Raw genomic sequence first — 21,770 nt, 5'->3', positions numbered from 1 at the left:
AGGGTCCCCTTCAGAGTCCTCCTTATAATCAGGGTCCCCGTCAGCTGTGGGACCCATAAAATCCTGTAGTGGGTTGGATGTGGCCTGGGGATGCCAGTTTGGAGACCCCTGTCCTAAGCAATGGGAAAATAACAATTATTTTTAGATAGTAATCCATGTATCCCTGTGATTGGACAGATTGTATGACACCATGAAAATGTCAGATTTCTAGATACACGGCAGAGACATTGGAAAGACAGATGTATAGTAGGAGGAGCTTAGCAGGTGATGGTGGCTGTGAGGGATCAGTGACACCACTTCCTGCATTCCATGCTTTTGTTTCTATAGAGGTTTTTGGCTGTCACAACAGAACTGATTCCTCTGCGTCGTGTTTGGAAGTAATTTGGTGTTATAGTAAAAATGAAGAGCACAGTGTGAGAACACAGGAGCTCCGTACAGGAGGGGGCACCATGCCTGCTTCCATCACCCCCTTTATACCAAGGTATGGTTATACCTGTCTGCTATTCAAGGGGTGAAAAGAAGATCATGGATGGAAGAATGACCCAAAGGGCTATAAACCCAGAATGCCAAAAGAGGACCTGTCATCTGTCAATGCCATCACATAGGGGGCGTGTCATCTGCCAGTGCCATCACATAGAAGGTGTGTCACCTGCCAATGTCATCACATAGGGGGCGTGTCACCTGCCAATGCCATGACATAGGAGGTGTGTCACCTGCCAATCCCATGACTTAGGGGACGTGTCACCTGCCAATGCCATTACATACGAGGTGTGTCACCTGCCAATCCCATGACTTAGGGGACGTGTCACCTGCCAATGCCATCACATAGGAGGTGTGTCACCTGCCAAGGCATCACATAGAAGGTGTGTCACCTGCCAATGCCATCACGTAGGGGGCATGTCACCTGCCAATGCCATCACATAGGTGTGTCACCTGCCAATTCCATGACATAGGGGACATGTCACCTGCCAATGCCATCACATAGGAGGTGTGTCACCTGCCAATGCCATCACATAGTAGGTGTGTCACCTGCCAATCCCATGACTTAGGGGACGTGTCACCTGCCAATGCAATTACATAGGAGGCGTATCAGCCTACTTGTCATAACAATAAAGTTAACATAAAAAATTGTTATAAAATTTAAACTAAACTAAAATTTACAAAAATAAAACAATTTTTAAAAGCTCTCCCATCACCCTGCAAATGTAAACGCACATGTAAGGTGTGTATGTGTGCAGTGATTGTACCAGACATGGGAGGTGTCAACAGTCCCGGCTCGAAAACATCACTAATGGTAAAAACGTCATTCATCGGAATAGCAGTAGTAGTAATCCATACGCCTCTCCAGGATTTTCATAGTTGTAGGCAGTTGCAGTTATACATAGGGCCCGTGCATTGCCTTGCAATATACTGTTTGGAGCGGGACTGTTTCCATACTGCCGGGGATGATACTGCCATCTTGTGCGCGATTAGTACATTGCTGGATGTTCACCATACATGGTGCAGATATGGACCTCCGGAATGTGAGTGCATTTCTTATGTTTTAATGTGTAAATAAAAGTTTTAAAGGATAAAGCATTATTTTGAGCTTCTGTATATGAGGATTACGGCTACGCCTGAGACGGTCATCTGGAGGGAGTATCTTTAGGAGCTAATTTTCAGCAATTTGATCGATAGAGTCCATACATTTGGGACCAAAAGTGCAGTTAGACCAAATCATTGTATAATGTGAGGTCACACTACTGGAGGTGAGCAGATATATGGTGGAGGATATTTTGCACTGGATTTCTGTGACATTTACACATGGTGGCCGTTATTTCAAGGAGGGGTCACAGGAGAACACTTTAGTTTGAAACAGGGGGCCAATTAACCTACCAGCATGGAGGAAACTGGAACACCGAGGGAAAACCATGAAAGCACAGGGAGAGCCTTCAAACAGCATGCAGGTAGGTGTTTTGGGTGGGATTCCTTACCAAAGACCCCAGTGCCTGTGTGCCAGGAGGCGTATGCACAGGAGTAACATCATCCTACATCGGCCAGAACCTGGAAGATGCTGGCATGGAACGATTGAAGCAGAGGTAAGTATGGCCTTTAGTTATGTTCTGTGCTGGTGCATGAGGCCTTACAGCAGGGAGGGGGGCAATGCTCAGGAAAAGACCTTTTATCGCTGGGGTTCAGCTTTAACGTTTAATCATTCCTTTAATGTGTATTTTGTATTTTCATCTCTGGTTATACTGGAAGATTTTTTTTTTATACCTATTTGAACCTTTTAAAATGCATCAACAATAAAGCGTGGACCAGACCACCTAAACAAAGCCTTGTTTGCCCCCCAAAACCAATATACATCTCTCACTGGTGTGATATGTTCTACCAAATCCATAGACCAATAGCGGAGGTGTAAAGAGGCTGCAGCTACTTATTCTGGAGGAGTGGGGATCGGCCATATACAATCACTATTACTGGATCTTTACAGATCTGATACACTTCATCCATGGATTGCTGTATATATTCTGTGTCTTGGGAGGATATACACGGCTGTATGTAAAGACTATGTATGCATGTGTGCATGTAATCAGGACTATCATCATATCATGTACAGATAATCTGTAATGACTGAGGTCACTGGATCAGAGTATATCCTGGAATTTATAATTATGTGAATGTGCTTGTGCGCGTATGGCAGGGAAACCACACGCCACATTACATTTGTTGGCTGAATGTGAAAAGCATTCGCCCATCCTTGACACATTCTGGCCCAATTTTCCTTAATACATTCATTTCCTATGATTGTCAATGCCATCTAGTGGACAAAATGTGGTATGTTCCTGAAACATTTTAATCTGAAAAAAAATACTGCATTTTGTCCACTAGATGGTGTTCGTAGGAAATCAACGTATTACGCAAAATACGGCCACAATGTGTCAAGGGTGGGCGAACGCTTTTCACACAGCCAACAGTTTGTTTATTTTTTTAAATTTAAACGTAAATACATATTTAAACCCCGCCCACCCAATAATTCAGTGCAGGGAGATGATCACGTGCTGGATCTGCTTGTTAAATTGAATAAAGTTTGGATTCCTGCTTCCCGTGTTCTGTTTTTTTCTGAATTCTACTTGTAGTCAAACATTTAACTAAGGGCCTTGAAAGACAAGACACTGCTCCCTTGAAGAGGAGGAATCATTGGATATTGAGTTCATGTATGCTCTGTAATGTATCCGTGTAACACTTCCAGGTATTTATTATCAATCACAGAGATCACAGTACTCCTCCTGACAACGTCTTCTTCTGCCTATCCCTCCACAGGGTTAGCACCATATTTGTTCAGGCATCAGCTAGGGTCACCATTGACTTCTTGGACCAAGAAACTCAGAGAGAACATGTAAATGCTGGTGCCTGTGCAGATCTTAGCTGTGTTCACAAATGCCTTACCCAGATCTGCCCCTGCTGCAGAATCTCACTTTGTGGCTTGTTACAATGTTGCAGTCTGATTACTATGGGGAAGAGACTGAGGAGAATACCCTGCAGCGCTGCTCCTGGATCTGTTCTTCACTTAGCTTGTCCTGCGCGCCCCCGATGCCGGCATTTGTCTTCTGGGTTCCGTCCCCTGCGACGTCAGGATGTCGGGGGACGGAACTGGCGGGAAATTTGAAAGTTGTAAAAGTGACATTCACTAAATTCACTAAAATCACATAGTAAAACATTACTGTATCAAACCATTTCACATACATTTTGTCCCGAGTGCTTTGTCCTGTGCTTTGCCTGCATTGTTACTGTTCTTTGTGCCTGGAAACTGAGAAAAGTCCATGGCGTCCAAAAAGCGTCCCTTTAGGTCAAAAGCGGTTTTAGACCGGCTAGAGAACAGCGATAGTAAATTAGAACCACTTGCAGAATTGAGTGATAATGATTCGTGGGGAAATTCGTCATCAGACACTGAAAACGATTTTGCGACTTTGCTCAGTGATGTGGGAACTTGGTGCTATATTTCAAATATCAGTGTTTTTGGTTTGATTATATTATTTATTTAAATGTATTATTATTATTAAATTATTATTTTTTATGATTATTTATTAAATTATAATTTATGATTTCGTGTTTAAAATTTTAACATACCCGGGATGTCTACTAGACTCTTGTTCGGACAGATTTCAGTGAATTATTCCTAAAAGTTACAGGCCTACAAAAAAAAAACACATATTTCCATGCAAAAAAAATACCGCTTTGAGCACAGAAATATGTACATAATCAGACCGCTAGGGAGGCTACAGCTGCTCTTACCCTAGTAGATTTCAAACGAACATTCATACAAAAATGATTACATTGCATGACTTGATGAATGTCATTTGAAAGTACTTCAAAATGTCCTCTGTTGGAAATTCATTGCTAAAGAATTTACCATCCTGCTACTTTGGAACTTTTCTAGCCTCTGCTGTCAAAAATAAACATCGATTTGATCCCACTAATGATTAGAAAATGAAACGAACGTTCATAAAGAAATGAAATATTTTGAGCACTAAAGTAAGGCGCTTCACCCAAGGAACTGACTAAATGACTCAAACACAGAAAATCAATATAAATTAATTAATACATTGATCCAAGTGATCAGCACTCTGTGTTTATGGAAACTTTTTGAGTTGTGATAACTTAGAAAATATATATAAAAGAATAAATTGATCCAAGTTATCACAACTCAAAAAAAGACTCCATAAACACAGCGTGGTGATCCCTTGGATCAATGTATTTATTCATTTATATAGATTTTCTGTGTTTGAGTCAGTTCTTTGGGTGAAGTGCCTTACTTTTGTGTGTTGATTGTACACTGGAAGGGGCGGCTCCACCACACCCCTAGATGCACGAGAATTGATGTGTCATTCTCCGAGTGAATAGGGGGAGGCGCCTCTATTCCTTCTGTATTTTTCAGATTCTATCAGTGTATGGCCTGCAAGGCTTCATTTTTTTAAAAATAAAAATCACAAGAATTTCATACTTACCTGTACTTAATGTTTTTGCACAGGTCAGCCTCGATCCTCCTCTTCTTGGATCCCCAGCTGGTGTGGAGTGAGGAGGAACGGAGCTGGGAGAGCCGCTGCTTTTAAGCACAGTGCTGGATTGTGATGGGGCTCAGGTAAGTATGGGCTGGTGATGGAGATCCGAGTGAGGCTAGGTTCACATCGAGGCAGACAGGATTGTGCGATTTCACAGCGTGTTTTGAATTTTTGAACACGTGTTTTTGTTGTACTTTGCGGTTTTTTGCCAGTAGGAAAGTACTGTATTTGATATGACTTTGGATGGGTGCCACTTGGATGCAACTTTTTTTTTTTTTATTTTGCTAATAGGAAAGTATGACAGTTCTGTTCATGTAGTGCAACTTTGATGCGACTTTACACTCTCTGGCACTCAAGTAGCATCAAAGTAGCGCAAGAATCTTTGTGTCCAAAGTCGCAGGTTAGGGTTAAAGGCTGCGGTTAGCGTTCTAACCCTAACATTTAACGCTGACCCTAACCTTTAACCCTAACCTGCGACTTTGGACACAAAAGGTTCCTGCACAACTTTGATGTGACTTGAGTGCTAGAGTGTGTAATGGCGCATCAAAGTCGCACTACATGAGCAAAGCTGTCATACTTTCCTATTAGCAAAAAAACAAAAAAAAAAGTTGCATCAAACTCACACCCATCCAAAGTCGCATCAAAACCGCACTGCATGAACAGAAATGTCATGCTTTCCTATTAGCAAAAAAAAGTCACATCAAAGTCAATACTTTGCTATCGGCAAAAAAAAAGCATCAAAAACACAACCCTTGCGTTATTGGGGAAGTGCCATTGAAGTCTATTGCACAAAAAACGCAATCTGCGGAGGGAAAAAAAAGTGACAACAGCGCTCTTTTATGGACACGCCTACCTATAGACAATGGCATTGAATGACCCGGCCCACAGCCTTTGGATTAGTAAACAGTGCAGATCCAAGGTTCAGATGGAGAGGACTGTGGAGGACACCCAAGCTCAGCTCTATTAACCCTTTCGCTGACAGAGCCGGTTTTGCATTTTTTGCACACATTTAAGGGTGGAGGGCCGAACATTTTTCCGAACATTCTTTGAACCATTACAATTAAATGCAAATAAATTATTTTATGCCAAGTTAATTGCAAACGACATACTTTTCATTTCATAACATTAAGATCAACTGACAGCTGAGTTTTCACAATGTATTGAAAATAAATTTTAAAAAAACTTACCTGCACTAATGTGAAGGGTGAAAAAGGTAGCTGGAGCTGAAGTCTCTGCTCGGCAGCCGGGAGGGGAAGAGAAACACTTCACGCTGGAAGCCCGGCCCTGACGTCACCGCCCTCTGTCGCTCCCAGCGTGGCGCAGTCACGCATGCGCACTGCTCTCAAGCAGAAGACTGTCTGCCACAGAAGGGAGGGCCGTGCGACAGCCGCATTTACACAGACCAGGGAGAACGCGCCGCAGTCAGGCATGCGCACTGCCCTCTGCTCTCAAGCAGAAGACTGTCTGCCATAGAAGGGAGGGCCACATTACACAGAGCAGGGAGGGCTGTTGGAGGGCCGTATTAAACCGACCCCCGGGCCATAAATGGCCCGCGGGCCGGACTTTGGACATGCCTGCCCTAGAGAATAAAATAGTGGTAGTTCCAGTGTTTTATGTCATACGATATTACCGCAAACACACTAAAGTGAAATTTAGGACAAACACACGCAATAAATGACCAAAATTTTGGTAAACTAAAAAGGAAGAGGTTGTGCTGAGTAAATAGATCCCCAATATGCCAAACCTTGAATTTGTGTGCACCTGTGAAATTAGTACCCTATATTTTCTATAGGTGACATTTCAAAAGCCCCCTACAGGTCATCAGCTTAGCATTTCAGAGGAGGTCTGGTGCTAGAATTATCCCTCGCACTTCGGCGTGTGTGGCGATATGTAACATGTATCGCAATCACCATTTTCACTTGTAGGCGCACTGACGTGTGCAATTACATTCAGATGTGCATATACAGTATGTAGGGGTAGAGAGGCCTCAAAATTTTTCTTTTTGGGGGGGTGGGTGCGGTGTTGGGGTAGGGGAAACAAAGTCCCCTATGTGATGATTTTTAGGTGACAGGTTCTCTTTAATGATACATGTTGGGTCTAAAAGGTCATATTTCATTTTTATTTTTCAAGCTTCTTTTGCTTTATTTTCACCTGGTAATCAGGCAGTTAATACACTTCCTGTCCATGGGTGGCTACATCACTCCTGCACTGTATCTATGGAGAGAACCATGGTTGTCACTCTGCGCTGTTCTCCTAATATGGACTACAAAATATGTCCAAATTTCTTCATCTTCATTACATAGAGAACAGGGCAATCAGTAATTTACACAAGATCGCTACGAAGGATGATATTCTTTGATGCAGCTCACAGGAAGTGACAAGGACACTGCATTTCTGGTAGGATCAACAAGTATTTGCAGTATTTACTGAAAATGTTCTTCGCTTTAAAAAGCCAACTAATGCAGCCTCACCATCTGAGGACTGTGGGCTAAGATATATTGTGTTTTTGCTCTTGGGTTTAGTTAGCATTTAATGTTACTTACCAAAACTGGATGTATATGGTTATGATGCAAAGTCATAATATGAATTGTATGAATTCCCTCATATGTATCATCCCTGGCTGCAGCGGTGTCCTGAGCTGCCTGAAAGGAATAATAAAAGTTATTTAATACTTTCTATTGCTTCACCGCTGTTCACCATTGTCCATCTTCATCTTTTGCTTGCCAAGAAAAGTGCTGTGCAAAGCAAATTTAAACCAGCTTTTTGGTTCCTGGCTCTTATCCATCCCTTCCTGCCTTCATTAGTAAGGCTTCCCCTTCACAATGATGGGTCATTAATTAGGCTCAAAAGATGTCAAAGGGTAGGCAAGCAACCAGAAACCGGTCATCACTTACAAAACTAATCATCCCAAATACATTAGAGCCATTCAATGTTCCCTTTTGTTCCCCCGCAGATCATACCAGTACCCAGTGACTCCCAGCTGACCTTAGTTGACCTTGTATGTGCATTAAAGACACTGAAGACTGACACAATACTGCATCTGGTCAAGGAGGTTGTCAAAAAGCCCCCACAGATAAAAGGAGAATAGGTAGCTGCTGATGTAGGCCGTTCTGTTATCTCATAATCTTCCTATGGCAGACCCAGCGATCCAAATTTATTCATGTTTTCCTGTCTTTTTTTCCCCTAGAAGTCCTCATTGGTTGATATTCCCATGCTGCAGTTCAGCCATGCATTTATACAAAGGTAACAAAACCTGGTGGATAAACTGATGGCATAAAATATTGTTTATTAGACTCATTGATGTTTATGTGGAAGTACCAGCTGCTGATGTTAGTTTCAGTCTGTGCCTTCCAGCCTTCTGCAGCGTAAGATCTAAGGCACTGCTGCCTCTGACTGTTAGGCCTTTTTCACACCAAGGTGCAGAGATGTCAGTTTTTCTGCATGCATTCTGCAAAGGTTTACAGAAAACAATTGTTCTCTATGTGCCCTGTTCACACCACATCACTAGTGTCACGTGCAGATTTTTTTCTGCGCAGGAATCTGCAACCTGTATAAATTCACTGAAACGCACATGAAAAGTGACGTAAACTCGTGTCTCTGCAAGTGAAATCTGTGCGTTTTTCCCATCAGATGGTGTGAACGAGGCCTTATTCTCACCAGATTTGGTGATGTCACTCCTGTGCTGCTCACTGTTCTCCTTATGGGAGGTTCTTACATGAGGAAGCAATACCCTACCTCTACCAAGATGGTCGCCTCTATACAGAGACACAGTGCAGAACAAGGCGTGGCAAGTCAGTAATGAGGAAAGATCAGCTGCAGGGTGACTGCAGGCAATACTGGCGACTTGTTCTTTGTCCTCAGTTTGATTTTCTAGGGGACAAAGGTTCCAGAATTTAGTTCCTCTTTAATAAGAAAGTGATCAGTAGTTTCTTTTTACTAGTTTGATTATATTCATGTTTATTTTAGGATAACTAGTTCATCGCAATGAGCTAAAAATGTAGTTGATACCAAACAACAGTATAAGGCTAGGTTCAGAAATTTGGAATTGGGAACGCATGTCATATCATGTGCTTTCTAGACACACAATTCCCTGCACTTTAGCAGAGACACGGTGGTGACTGTGTTTGTTAATGGCACCATCATGCATTTGCAAATGCTCACGCCTGCATGCAGTACAGTTTGGTGCATTTTTGGAAAAGAGTCAGGGGCTTCTTTTCTGTGTTTCTCACGAATAGGGCAGCTCATTGAAATTAAAGGGCCGTTCTACACACAACACCTGGAAACGCACCCATGCTTGGTCACACCTGTAGGTATGAACAGTCCCTTACTATACCTTTTTATTAGGAGGTCTTTCAGTTGCCCAGCTAATACAGCACAATGGCTAAGTGGTTAGCACTTCTGTCTGGCAGCAATAGCGTCGTCGGTTTGAATCCCAACCATGGTACTACCTGCCTGGAATTTGTATGTTCTCCCTGTGCCAGTGTGGGTTTCCTCTGGGTTCTCTGGTTTCCTCCCACACTCCAAAGACATGCTAGTAGGTTAATTGTCTCCTGTCCAAAACTGACCCTAGTATGTGTATGAATGTGAGTTATGGACCTTAGATTGTAAGAAGCTCCTTGACGGCAGGGACTGATGTGAATGTATTTTATTTATGTATTTTGCGTATGTACAAGTTGTGCTCAAAAGTTTGCATACCCTGGCAGAAATTGTGAAATTGTGGCATTGATATTGAAAATATGACTGATCATGCAAAAAAATGCTCTTTTATTGAAGGATGGTGATCATATGAAGCCATTTATGATCAAATAGTTGTTTGGCTCCTTTTTAAATCATAATGATAACAGAAATCACCCAAATGGCCATGATCAAAAGTTTCCCTCCACTGGAATTTTTGGCCTTGGTACAGACACACAAGGTGACACACGCAGGTTAAAATGCCAATTAGAGGTTAATGTCCCACATCTGTGGCTTTTTAAATTACAATTAGTGTCAGTGTATAAATAGTCAATGAGTTTGTTAGCTCTTACGTGGAAGCACTGACTAGGCTAGATACTGAGCCATGGGGATCAGAAAAGAACTGTCAAAAGTCCTGCATAACAAGCTAATGGAACTTTGTAAAGATGGAAAAGGACATAAAAAGATGTCCAAAGCCTTTGAATATGCCAATCAGTACTGTTAAATCACCTATTAAGAAGTGGAAAGTTCGGGGATCTCTTGATACCAAGCCAAGGTCAGGTAGTCTAAGAAAGATAGCATTCACAACTGTCAGAAGAATTGTTTGGGATACAAAGGGAAACCCATAGGTAACCACAAGAAAAATACAGGCTGCTCTGGAAAAAGACAGTGTGGTTGTTTTGAAGGCGCACAATATGGTGACACTTGAACAAAAATGAGCTGCATGGTCGAGGTGCCAGAAAGAAGCCTTTACTGCATCAATGACACAAAAAGGCCTGGTTAGGCATGTCAAGGTGTTGTCAGGCATATTGTAACCGGGCTTTAGTATTGTACTCCTTAAAAACAACCACACCATCTTTTTCCAGAGAAGCCTGTTTTTCTTTTGAGGTTGTCTGTGAGTTTTTCTATGAATCTCTGACAATTCTTCTGTAAGTTATGGCTGCAATCTTTCTTGATCTACCTGACCTTGGCTTGGTATCAAGAGATCCCCAAACTTTCCACTTATTAATAGGTGATTTAACAGTACTGATTGGCATATTCAAGGCTTTGGACATCTTTATATGTCCTTTTCCATCTTTATAAAGTTCCATTACCTTGCTACGCAGGACTTTTGTCATTTTTTTTCTGATGTCCATGGCTCAGTGTCTAGCCTAGTCAGTGCTTCCACATAAGAGCTAACAAACTCATTGACTATTTATACACTGACACTAATTGTAATTTAAAAAGCTACAGATGTGGGACATTAACCTCTAATTGGCATTTTAACCCGCGTGTGTCACCTTGTGTGTCTGTACCAAGGCCAAACATTCCAGGGTATGTAAATTTTTGATCATGGCCATTTGGGTGATTTCTGTTATTATGATTTAAAAAGGAGCCAAACAACTATTTGATAATAAATGGCTTCATATGATCATCATCCTTCAATAAAAGAGTATTTTTTGGCATGATCAGTCATATTTTCAATATCAGTGCCAAAATTCCACAATTTCTGCCAGGGTATGCAAACTTTTCAGCACAACTGTGTGTGTGTGTATGTATATATATATATATATATATAATATAATTTATTATAGAGGAATTGTATAGAGCCAACAGTTTGCACAGCGCTATACAACATAAAGGGAGACAGTACAGCTACAATACAATCAAAACAAGAGGATTAAGAGGGCCCTACTCATAAGAGTTTACAATCTAAATATATATAGTGTGTGTGTGTATTTATTTCAGGTACTTATGTAGCATTGTCAATTTACACAGCACTTTACACATATAAATATATATTGTACATTCACATCAGTCCCTAACCCTCAAGGAGCGTACAATCTAAGGTCCCTAACTCATATTCATACATACACATACTAGGGCCAATGTAGACAGGATCCAGTTAACCTACCAACATGAGAGAGAGAGCGATATACCTGTCATGAAATACAGGTCCAGTGCAGTGTTCATTATCAGCGGTCACAAGGGGTGGAGAAGGTCGATGTGAGAGACGTGCTACAATGTAGTGTTTTATTGTGGAAAGTTCCAGCCATGGGTTGTGGGAAGAGCAACTGGATGGGTGGGATTGAAGAATACAAAATTATTTTTATTGTTGTTCTTTCAGGCTTTCTCCATCTGATATGCAGGAAAATTTCCAACCATTACTCACACTTCTGAAGGAGTCCGTTTCTCTGAATCTGGCAGCACCCGGTTACTTCCTTCTCTTAAGGTAGATCACACTTCCTATAGATACTTCTGATGAAAGATTAAAAGCTGAACTCCAAGCAAATAGCTGAATAAGCACATGAATTACATATCTGGGAGTTAGTTTACCTGCTAAAGGATTTATATTTCTGTCCGTCCAGAGCTAAGATTTACACAGCTCTGCCACACAGCCCAGCCATCCTGGAGACCTGACTTTTCTTTACTTCATTTAAGTAAGACAACTAGGTCTTGTCCCTGCCCTCAGCCTGTGACTGGACAGTGAGGGAGAAGCAGCAGACTGATCTCTGTCATTCTGCCTTTTCCTCAGCACATCACTTGTTAGCACATAAACATCACAGCACAGCTGATTGGCTCTTTGTGCTACTTCTCCCTCTTCCATTCTGAGTTCTGCTGTAGAGCGACTGCAGGAGGCCGATACCAGATCAAGTCAGGAACTTATACTAGTTTCTATTAAAAGTACACTTTATTTTTAAAGAGCACAAACCTATCAGATAAAATGTTTAACCCTTCCCTGTTACTAATTACAATTATCTACTGTTATAGTGGAAATGATCTCTTCTGCAGCTGAAATGATTTGATTTCCACCTGATAGCAAGTTGCATGGCAATGTTTTAATAAAGATATTCAGTGAAAAAAATTGCTTTGTACGCTGTTGGGCCTGGTTCACAGCTAAATGTGAACATGGTGAGTTTTTGGTTCAATAGACTTCAATGGACATGCAGCAAAAACGCATGTAGTGTGATTTTTTTTTTTTTACATTCTTTATTTAAACAACTTTTTTAGAGTACAAACATCTACAAAAATAAGACGCATTAGTGGATGCCAGCAAATAAGACAATGAACCAGGTGTGGTCCAATTACATAGAGCAGTGGTTCTCAACCTTCCTAATGCCGCGACCCTTTAATACAGTTCCTCATGTTGTGGTGACCCCCAACCATAAAATTATTTACCCAGTAATTATAATTCATAAAGTGTCGTTTTACCTCCAATACTGCTGCTTTCAACACCGTAGCTGCTTTCAACACCGTAGCTGCTCATTACACATCGGAAATATGTGTTTTCCCGATGGTCTTAGGCGACCCCTGTGAAAGGGTCATTCGACCCCCAAAGGGGTCGCGACCCACAGGTTGAGAACCACTGACATAGAGATTTAAATTATCGGTTTCAAAAACAGCAAAGTACAGCACACTGGTCTGAAAGGTAGTACAAACAGATCAGTCTATTGACATAAACAAATAGCAGTAGTATCCAAGACAGGGAAAAAGGTAGGGAGAGAGAAAAAGAAAGAGAAAAAAAAAGGGGGTGAAGGGAAGGAAGAAGAAATGTGTAAAAGGAGAACGACGAAGGGACTTCAAGCCATGTAGTGTGTTTTTTATGCGTTTTGCATTTTGTTTTTTTGTTTTTTGCAAACAGGAATGTATTGACTTTGATGTCACTTTACCTGGGTGAGACTTTGATGCAACTTTGGATGGGTGCGACTTTGTGACTTTTTGCTAATAGGAAAAGTATGACAGTTCTGTTCATGTAGTGCAACTTTGATGCAACACTCTGACACTCAAGAAGCATTAAAGTCGCACCTACCCAAAGTCGCAACTAAGTCTCACCCTTCCAAAGTCGCAGCTAAGTTGTACCTTCCCAAAGTCGCAGCTAAGTTGTACCCTCCCAAAATCACGTAAAAGTCCAATAAAAGTGGCATCAAAGTCAGTAGTTTTCTGTTGACTAAAGAACCCCGCAAAATGCATAAAAAACAAGTGTTTAAAAACGCACCGCAAAAAGTGCCAGTAAACACATCAATCGCATCACACAGAGGTGGATGGCTTTGTATGTTGTTAGTATTTTACATTTTATATGTTGGGTTAGTGGAAGCCAGTGATTGGCAGAGAGGGGCAGCAGTCGCTGATTGGTTGGTAAGGTGTATGAGTCTAGCAGCAGCATTCATAATAGACTGAAGGGGGGATAGCCTGTGTAACGGTAGACCAGTGAGGAGGGAGTTGCAGTAATCAAGGCAGGATAAAACCAAGGCGTGGATACTGTTTTTATGGTGTCGTTGGTCAGAAAGGGGCAAATTGTGTAAATGTTGCGGAGGTTGAGGCGGCAGGATTTAGCCAGTGATTGGATGTGGGGTCCAAAGGAGAGGTCAGAGTCTAGGGTTACACCTAGCACCCTGGCATATGCAGAGGGACCAGTGGTTTTGCTGTTGATCTTAATGGTAATGTCATGAGTGGGGATTGGAGAAGAAGATATGTCTAAAGGCATGCCGCTCTGACCTACATAAGGGGAAACTGTAAGATCTGGCATTCCTATTGATATTGGGTAAGGATGTCCTTTCATATGTCTGCTACCAGATATTAAAGATAAACCATGTGGATTTTTACAGGAGGTGACACAGAAGATCCTGGAGTCGGTAGGAAACGTGGCGGGCTCCTCCTTAGAACAGACCGGCTGGCTGAGCAGAAACCTGGAGGTGAAGGCCCGGCCACAGGTGTCTCTGGATGATGGGGATGCTGATGAAGAGCTGTATGGTAAGATGGCAGTAAGATCATGATCTTATATGCCTTTTTTTGTTGATCCTCTGTCCACGGGCTTTTGTTCAGGTCAGATGGGATTTGAATTCCCATATAAGTCTATGGGAATGCAAAACCCTCTTGAAGGAGGTTAACTTTAAATACACTCTCCCGCGCTCGAATGTGGTGCTGAGAGTCTAAAGCTGGGCATACATCATACAATTCAATTTCCTTTAGATTTAAACCAAAAGGTTGTTTCTGGTGCTGCTCGAGGCTGACAGCAAATAGTAATCACCCTGCCGGCAGAGAGAAGAGGGAGCAACGTCCCAAGTAATTACAGAGATTTGACAATATGTATGAAGATGGACACTGCTCAGACCGATCCCCAGGAGTCAGAGAGGAACAGTGTGTAGTGAATGGCCTCAGCTGTCATTCTGACCATGCCTGCTGATGCATTTTGCCCCACCCATAGGGGGCTTGGTCACAGAGCGGCATCTGTCTTCACACACATTGTAAAGTTCCTTTTAGATTTACCTTCAATTATGTAGTGCAAGGGCCAGCCTGATTGCATACAAATTGAAAGTGTTTAGGTTTGACCTCCTATTATATGGGTTTGGTAAATCTAAAGGAAAATTGTACAAGAAAATTGTGTAATGTATGGCCAGTTTAACAGGCTTCCCAATCCTCCCACTTATGGCTATGGCACTAGCAGGCCTTGCTGACCTCCCAGAACTATGGATATCCCTTCGTGCGCAGCACTATAAAACAAATGAACAGAGGGCACACAGCCTAGTGCATTACCTTAATACACCATTTATTGATATATATAAAAGCAAATATACTCACAAACAGATTGAACCAACATAGCAAAAAACCAAGACGCAACTGTCTCCAGATCAGCAATGCATAACCCATGACACAGGGAGACTCCTTTTCATACAACATGGCTTACATGTTTCGAGGGGCAGCCCCTTTTCTTCAGAGCCAATTTAAAAAAAAACTTTTTTAGCCCACTCAAAATACTTATGACTATAATAATGTAAATGAAGGAACTTGTGGAATGTAAACAAAAATTAAGTTCATCAGAAAAAAACAGTTCATGTCCATAAGTTAATTAAATCACAAATCCTTAGTCTAGGCATTGGAATCATCAAGAGTAATAAAACACCTCTTGCTGCCTTTGGTGCTGCTCCTGACAAGATTGGGGTAATCTACAAATGACATACAAGCAAACAAACAAGAAGAGCGTACACTAAGTGCAGTAGAGTTAAAAGAGTTAATTTTCAAATCAAATGCAAATTGGCCACTCACAAAATTAAAATAGAAAAGGCATGTACTCAACACTCCCAGCATGGACGCCTCTCTGTGTTTACACTTGTAGTCTGCGATATCAGTGCTGTTAAATGGAGGAATAGCTGCAGCCGGAGGACAGACCCTAGCCTAGCACATTATCATAATACATTGTTTATTGATATATAAAAGAAAATAATATACTCACAAATAGATTGATTAAATAGGCATATAAAAAAACACAAGACACAACTGTCTCCAGATCAACAACGCATGACCTGTGACACAGAGAGACCTTATTCATCAAATATGGCTTACACGTTTTGAGGGGCAGCCCCTCTTCTTCAGAGCCCAGGCTTCTTCTGAAGGAGAGAGTTTTGCCCCTCCAAATGTGTAAGCCATATTGGACAAAAAGTAGCCTCCCTGCATCACAGGTCATGAGCTGTTGATCTGGAGACAGGTGTGTCTTGGTTCTTTGATATGCCTGTTGACTCAGTTGGTTTGTGAGTATAATATTTTAGTAATGCACTAGGCTGGTGCTCACTCTGTTCATCTGTATTATAGTGCAGAAGGAGATTAACTACAAGTCAAATGCATCTGTCAAAAAATTCTGAATGATCTCAAAAGCATCTGAAACTGATATGATCAAAACAAGAACAAACGGCAAAATGCAGGGGTGTGAATGTACCCCAATCAAATTATATTATAGCAAAATGTTATCAGTTGTGATGTTTTCATGAAAGTGTTTTACAGTTAAAAATAAGTAATAGCTTTGCTGATATTTCAGGCTTGACTTAGCTCATATGCTACAACTAGTAGTGGACTTCTAATGTTAATATACAGTTGCTCTTTTTGATTTTCTGCTTGAATTATTCCAAAAACGTGATCTAATCTTCCTCTAAAAAAAAACCCCAAAAACAGACAATCTTATTCAAGATACAACATTGTCATATCTTGATTTCTAAAGAGTCACAAACTTGGGCTTATGTGCCATAAAAGAGCAGGAAATGAGAGAGACCTATTAAGGATAGCTTGGTTTAGGTCTTTTCCTTCCTGTTATGTCTGTCTTGGTTGAATGGTAATTAGTTCTCCGCACAGAAGAAAATGCCGCAGCGCAGTCATCCATGGTCTCTGCCTCCACGCCATCTGTGTACAGTGTGCACGCTCTCTCCATGCTTGCAGAGGTGAGCTTTATTCTCTCTCAGCACTGTCTTAAAGTGGTTCTTTAGTCTGTAAAAGATTAAAAGTTGGCAGCCACAAATACTGTAGCTGCTGTCCAGGGATCCAGCGCTGCCCTAACCTGGGCCAATTGTTTGTCAGTCTTTGGGACCCTGGCCCTGGCATGTTTCGTGTTTGAAGCCAGCTATGACTTCTTCTGGCTTCCCACTGTGCATGTGCAAGCCGCGCTGCGCTGTGTGAATGGTCTTGCAGCCTGCTGGGACCTGAGACATGTCCCAAAAGGCTGTGGGTGGGGAAAGGGGGGTTTGGGTATTAAACTTCCAGTGAAATCACCTAGGCGATCCAACCAGAAGTGGGATGGGTACCTACCAAAGCTAGGTACCCACTCCCCCAAAAAGAAAAAAGTTCCAAAAGAAGGGGGGCATAAGGTGGAACTTCCCTTTAGGATGAAGTTCCATTTTAATGCAGAGTTATTGGTAAATCCAGTACACAGTATGGTTACCCATGCATTTAAGAAAGCAGTCTAAGGCTAGGTTCACACCTGTGTGGCCGTGTTGGGCCATGATTTGCGCGAACATGAGAGCCCATTCATTTGAATAGACTGCTGTGCCCCAGGACACACAAGAAATAATTCCCTGCAGTATTTCTGAAATCACAGCCTGCACAGGAACCAAGGTTCCCAGTACGGTTGCGATTTCCAGCACTGGCAGCATGCCATAAGGATTAATTGCACCCGCCTGCGGGTGGTTTCGGCGGCCGGTATTTGTGCGGGTCCCGCAGCGGCACCACATATGTGAACCGAGCCTTAGAAAATGTGTGATTTTCCGTATTTTGTAAAATTTTGTTTAGTGTTGCTATGTTTGCAGAAGATCAACAAAAGTAGAAAGATCATTAAATTGGAAATTAAATTTTAGCAGTTTTCTGTTTTGTGAACAATCTTATCTCATGTTTATGTTTCCTTTACCATAGGAAACAAACAATCGTGCACATGTGTGTGTAGATGTGACATTTAATTGGTTTGGTAGCATAATCTTAAAATAATCTGATATTGTCACATTTGTTTTTATTAATTCTTTATTTAAGTTTTTCAAAAATCAGTGAGAAAGTCAGAGCAGAACAAGGAAAAAGCAGCAAGCCAATGTCATTGGTGTACATAGTAAAAAATAGTGAAAAAAATGAACAGTATAACAAAAATACTGGATAGTATTTTGGAAAGCCGTCAAGGTGAGGGGGCCTCCCTGGCACTTGCAGTAGGTATCCATAGAAAGTGACTACAAAGGGTCTTGAGCATACACAGCGCAGCCTATAATGCCAGTGATCCTATGGGGTTATATCCTACCATGGGAAAAGAAAAGAAAAAAGAAAGATATTGTTCATTTTGGCATATTATGGGACACAGACCTTAAAGAAAGCCACAAAAAAGTGTTATCTTTTCCCCGCTCTGACCAAAACTAAAATGAAAAATAGCTGGAGTTGGGTTTGACCCCTGTTTCACATCTATGCGGCCGTGTTTTGCACGGGCACGAGAGCCCATTCATTTGAATGGACTCCCGTGCCCGTGACACGCAAGGAAAGAAGTCCCTGCACTTCTTTGGAAAGCGCAGCCCACGGGTCCGCAATTCTCTGTGTGGGTGGTGCGGTTGCATGCATTTTCATGCGGATCCACAGCGACACTACCCACACAGATGTGAAGCTATGGATAAAAGAGCCCCTATAAGGTCTGTAAACAAATCAAAAAAAGTGTACTCACCTGTTGGTGGTCTGTGTCTGCTATATGTGCTTTGTTCTAGCCCTGTTGTCTCCGTCAGTCTTTTTTAGAAGGGTTGAAAGCCCGTGTTCCTGGCTGTACTCTGTCTCCATCCTCTGACTCCTACATCACTGCTGTGTGCTGTCAGGTCAGAGGAAGGGACCATAGCACACAGCTGTGGACACAGACATGCTGGTTGTGTGCAGTGCTGAAAAGGATGAAAGAGGATGCAGCACTGGAATAGAGGGGGAGGTAGGAGACACAGGCCTATGGAAAGGTGAGTATAACACCTCTTCTACTGCAGAGAACTGGTATTATGGTTTGCTTAGAAACCTGAAAGGGCCTCTTTATGTTCTGTATGACCATGAAATCAGCCAGAAGTGTGGTAAGTATTCTTTGTAGGTGGCCTGTGTTCTGAAAGCAGTACTGACACGATATGAGAATACAGGTGTAGATAATGTGACAAGCCTTCGTATTTACACTTCATTAGTGTATTACATCTGAGTGTAAATGGGTACTTGGCACAGTTTGTAAGTTTCAGCAAGTCTAGATAACAATCAAACATCTATTCCTAATATTTGGATGAATGTTCTTGGCAGAGTTTAAGTTCATATCTGCAGCCTAAAAATATTTTAAGGACATGTAATAATTTACAAATGAGGTTTATGGAAAGACACGTGCTAAAACATAATCCTCATTAATCCTGATAAACTGAATACAAACTAATTTTCTTTCTCGTCCATTGAGGGACACTGGAAATCTTTCCTTTCTGGGTTATACTGTCTACAGGAAAATTAGACACTGGATGCACCTCCTACTACCAGCTGTTTTTTTCTAATGCTCAGCTAAAGAGAAGTATGTTTTTGTTTTGTTTTTTTTTTTGCATTTTTCACACTTAATTGATTCAGTTCATCAAACAGATTTTAATATTACACAAAGATAACCGGAGTAAATACAAAATGCAATTTTTAAATGTTGATTTCATTTATTAAGGGAAAAAAACTGTCCAAACCTTCCTGGTCCTATGTGAAAAAGTAATTGCCCCCTAAACCTAATAACTGACTCTGCCACCCTTGGGGGAAACAAGTGCAATCAGGCATTTGCGATAACTGACAATGAGTCTTTCACATCACTGTGTTGGAATCTTGGCCTGCTCTCCTTTGCAGAATTGTTTTAATTCAGCTACATTGGAGGGTTTTTGAGCATGAACAGCCTGTTTAACCTCCCTGGCGATATTCCCAAGTGTAGCTCGGGGTAAAGTTTCAGTACCACAAGCGGTAACCCCGAGCTACACTCGGGCTTACCCTGCGGCGCTGCTCCGCGATCCCTCGATCACTTACCTTGTCCTGCGCTCCCGCGATGTCCCTCCTGCATCGTCCCCGGCAATGTTATCCGGCGGATGCCGGCATCTGTCATCTGGGTTCCATCCCCTGCGAGCGTCGGGCTGTACGGGGGACGGAACAGCGGGAAATTTGAAAATGACAAAAAGTGACATTCACTAAAATCACATAGTAAAACATTACTGTATCAAAGCATTTCACAAACATTTTGTCCCTAGTGCTTTGTCCTGTGCCCTGCCTGCATTTTTACTGTTCTTTCTGCCCGGAAACTGAGAAACGTCCATGGCATCTAAAAAGCGTCCCTTTAGGTTAAAAGCGGTTTTAGACCAGCTAGAGAACAGCAATAGTAAATTAGAACCACTTGCAGAATTGAGTGATAATGATTCGTGGGGAAATTCATCATCAGACACTGAAAATGATTTTGCGACTAAGATCAGTGATGTGCGAACTTGGCGCTCTATTTCAAATTTCAGTGTTTTTGGTCTGATTATATTATTGAATTACATTTATTATTATTTTTATGATTATTTAATAAATTATAATTTATGATTTTGCGTTTCAAATTTTAACATACCCGGGATGTTTACTAGACTCTTGTTCAGACAGATTTCAGTGAGTTATTCCTAAAAATTACAGGCCTACAATATACAGGTGAAACTCGAAAAATTAGAATATCGTGCAAAAGTTCATTTATTTCAGTAATGCAACTTAAAAGGTGAAACTAATATATGAGATAGACACTTTACATGCAAACCAAGAAAGTTCAAGCCGTGATTTGCCATAATTGTGATGATTATGGCTTACAGCTCATGAAAACCTCAGATCCACAATCTCAGAAAATTAGAATATTGTGAAAAGGTGCAATATTCTCGGCTCAAAGTGTCCCACTCTAATCAGCTAATTAAGCCATAACACCTGCAAAGGGTTCCTGAGCCTTTAAATCAGCGGTTCTCAACCTGGGGATCGCGACCCCTTTGGGGGTCGAACGACCATTTCCCAGGGGTCGCCTAAGACCATCGGAAAACACATATTTCCGATGGTCTTAGGAACCGAGACACCGCTCCTCTGACTCAGTCGATGTGTGGGCGGGATGACACGCTGCCCTGTCACCTGGCCACACCTCCGGGATCCCTCAACAACTCCGCCTCCTCGCCGCTGATTGGCCACCGGAACTGTAGCTCAGGAGAGGCACACAGGCGGCCAATCACCGGCGAGGAGGTGGAGCTTGGAGAGGAGGAGCCGAGCGGCAGCGCGCGTAGAGAAGATCGAGGGAACTGCCGGAGTAAGTGAAGAGGAGAGCGGCCAGAGAAGGAAGACAGCTGACAGGTAAGTGAGAGAGCGAGCCCAGGCTGGAGCAGGGGTCAGCAAGGTAAGTATCATTGGTGTCAGTGGGAGGAATAGTGCCCCATCATTTGTGTGACTAATACCAACAATGGGGCACTATTTCTCCCACTGACACCAATGATGGGGCACTATTTCCTCCCCCCCCCGCACTGACACCAATGATGGGGCACTATTCCTCCCCCCCACTGACACCAACGATGGGGCACTATTCCTCCCCCCACTGACACCAAGAATGGGGCACTATTCCTCCCCCCACCGACACCAACGATGGGGCACTATTCCCCCCCCTGACCCCAAAGATGGGGCACTATTTCCCCCTCCACCACACTGACATCAATGATGGGGCACTATTCCTCCCACTGACACCAATGATGGGGCACTATTCCCCCCACTGACACCAATGATGGGGCACTATTCCCCCCACTGACACCAATGATGGGG

The 21,770-nt window shown here is 42.2% G+C and overlaps 1 long non-coding RNA gene across 1 annotated transcript in view; it reads left to right on the top strand.

Moving 5' to 3' along the window:
- Positions 1-14,437, top strand: part of LOC149432903 (uncharacterized) — a 122,858-nt gene extending 108,421 nt beyond the window's left edge. Inside the window, exons 9-13 of the long non-coding RNA XR_016308951.1 lie at positions 5,012-5,122; positions 7,996-8,130; positions 8,230-8,285; positions 11,824-11,928; positions 14,303-14,437. This is a non-coding gene — a long non-coding RNA (uncharacterized LOC149432903). The remainder of the gene's footprint in view (positions 1-5,011; positions 5,123-7,995; positions 8,131-8,229; positions 8,286-11,823; positions 11,929-14,302) is intronic.
- Positions 14,438-21,770: the final 7,333 nt, after the last annotated feature.

The sequence above is a fragment of the Staurois parvus genome, unplaced genomic scaffold, assembly GCF_062004578.1.
Source record: "Staurois parvus isolate SC_StPar_1 unplaced genomic scaffold, SC_StPar_1.0 ptg002058l, whole genome shotgun sequence".
NCBI lineage: Eukaryota > Metazoa > Chordata > Amphibia > Anura > Ranidae > Staurois > Staurois parvus.
Note: the sequence above shows the minus strand (reverse complement) of the source record. Positions and strands in the feature narration are given on the sequence as shown.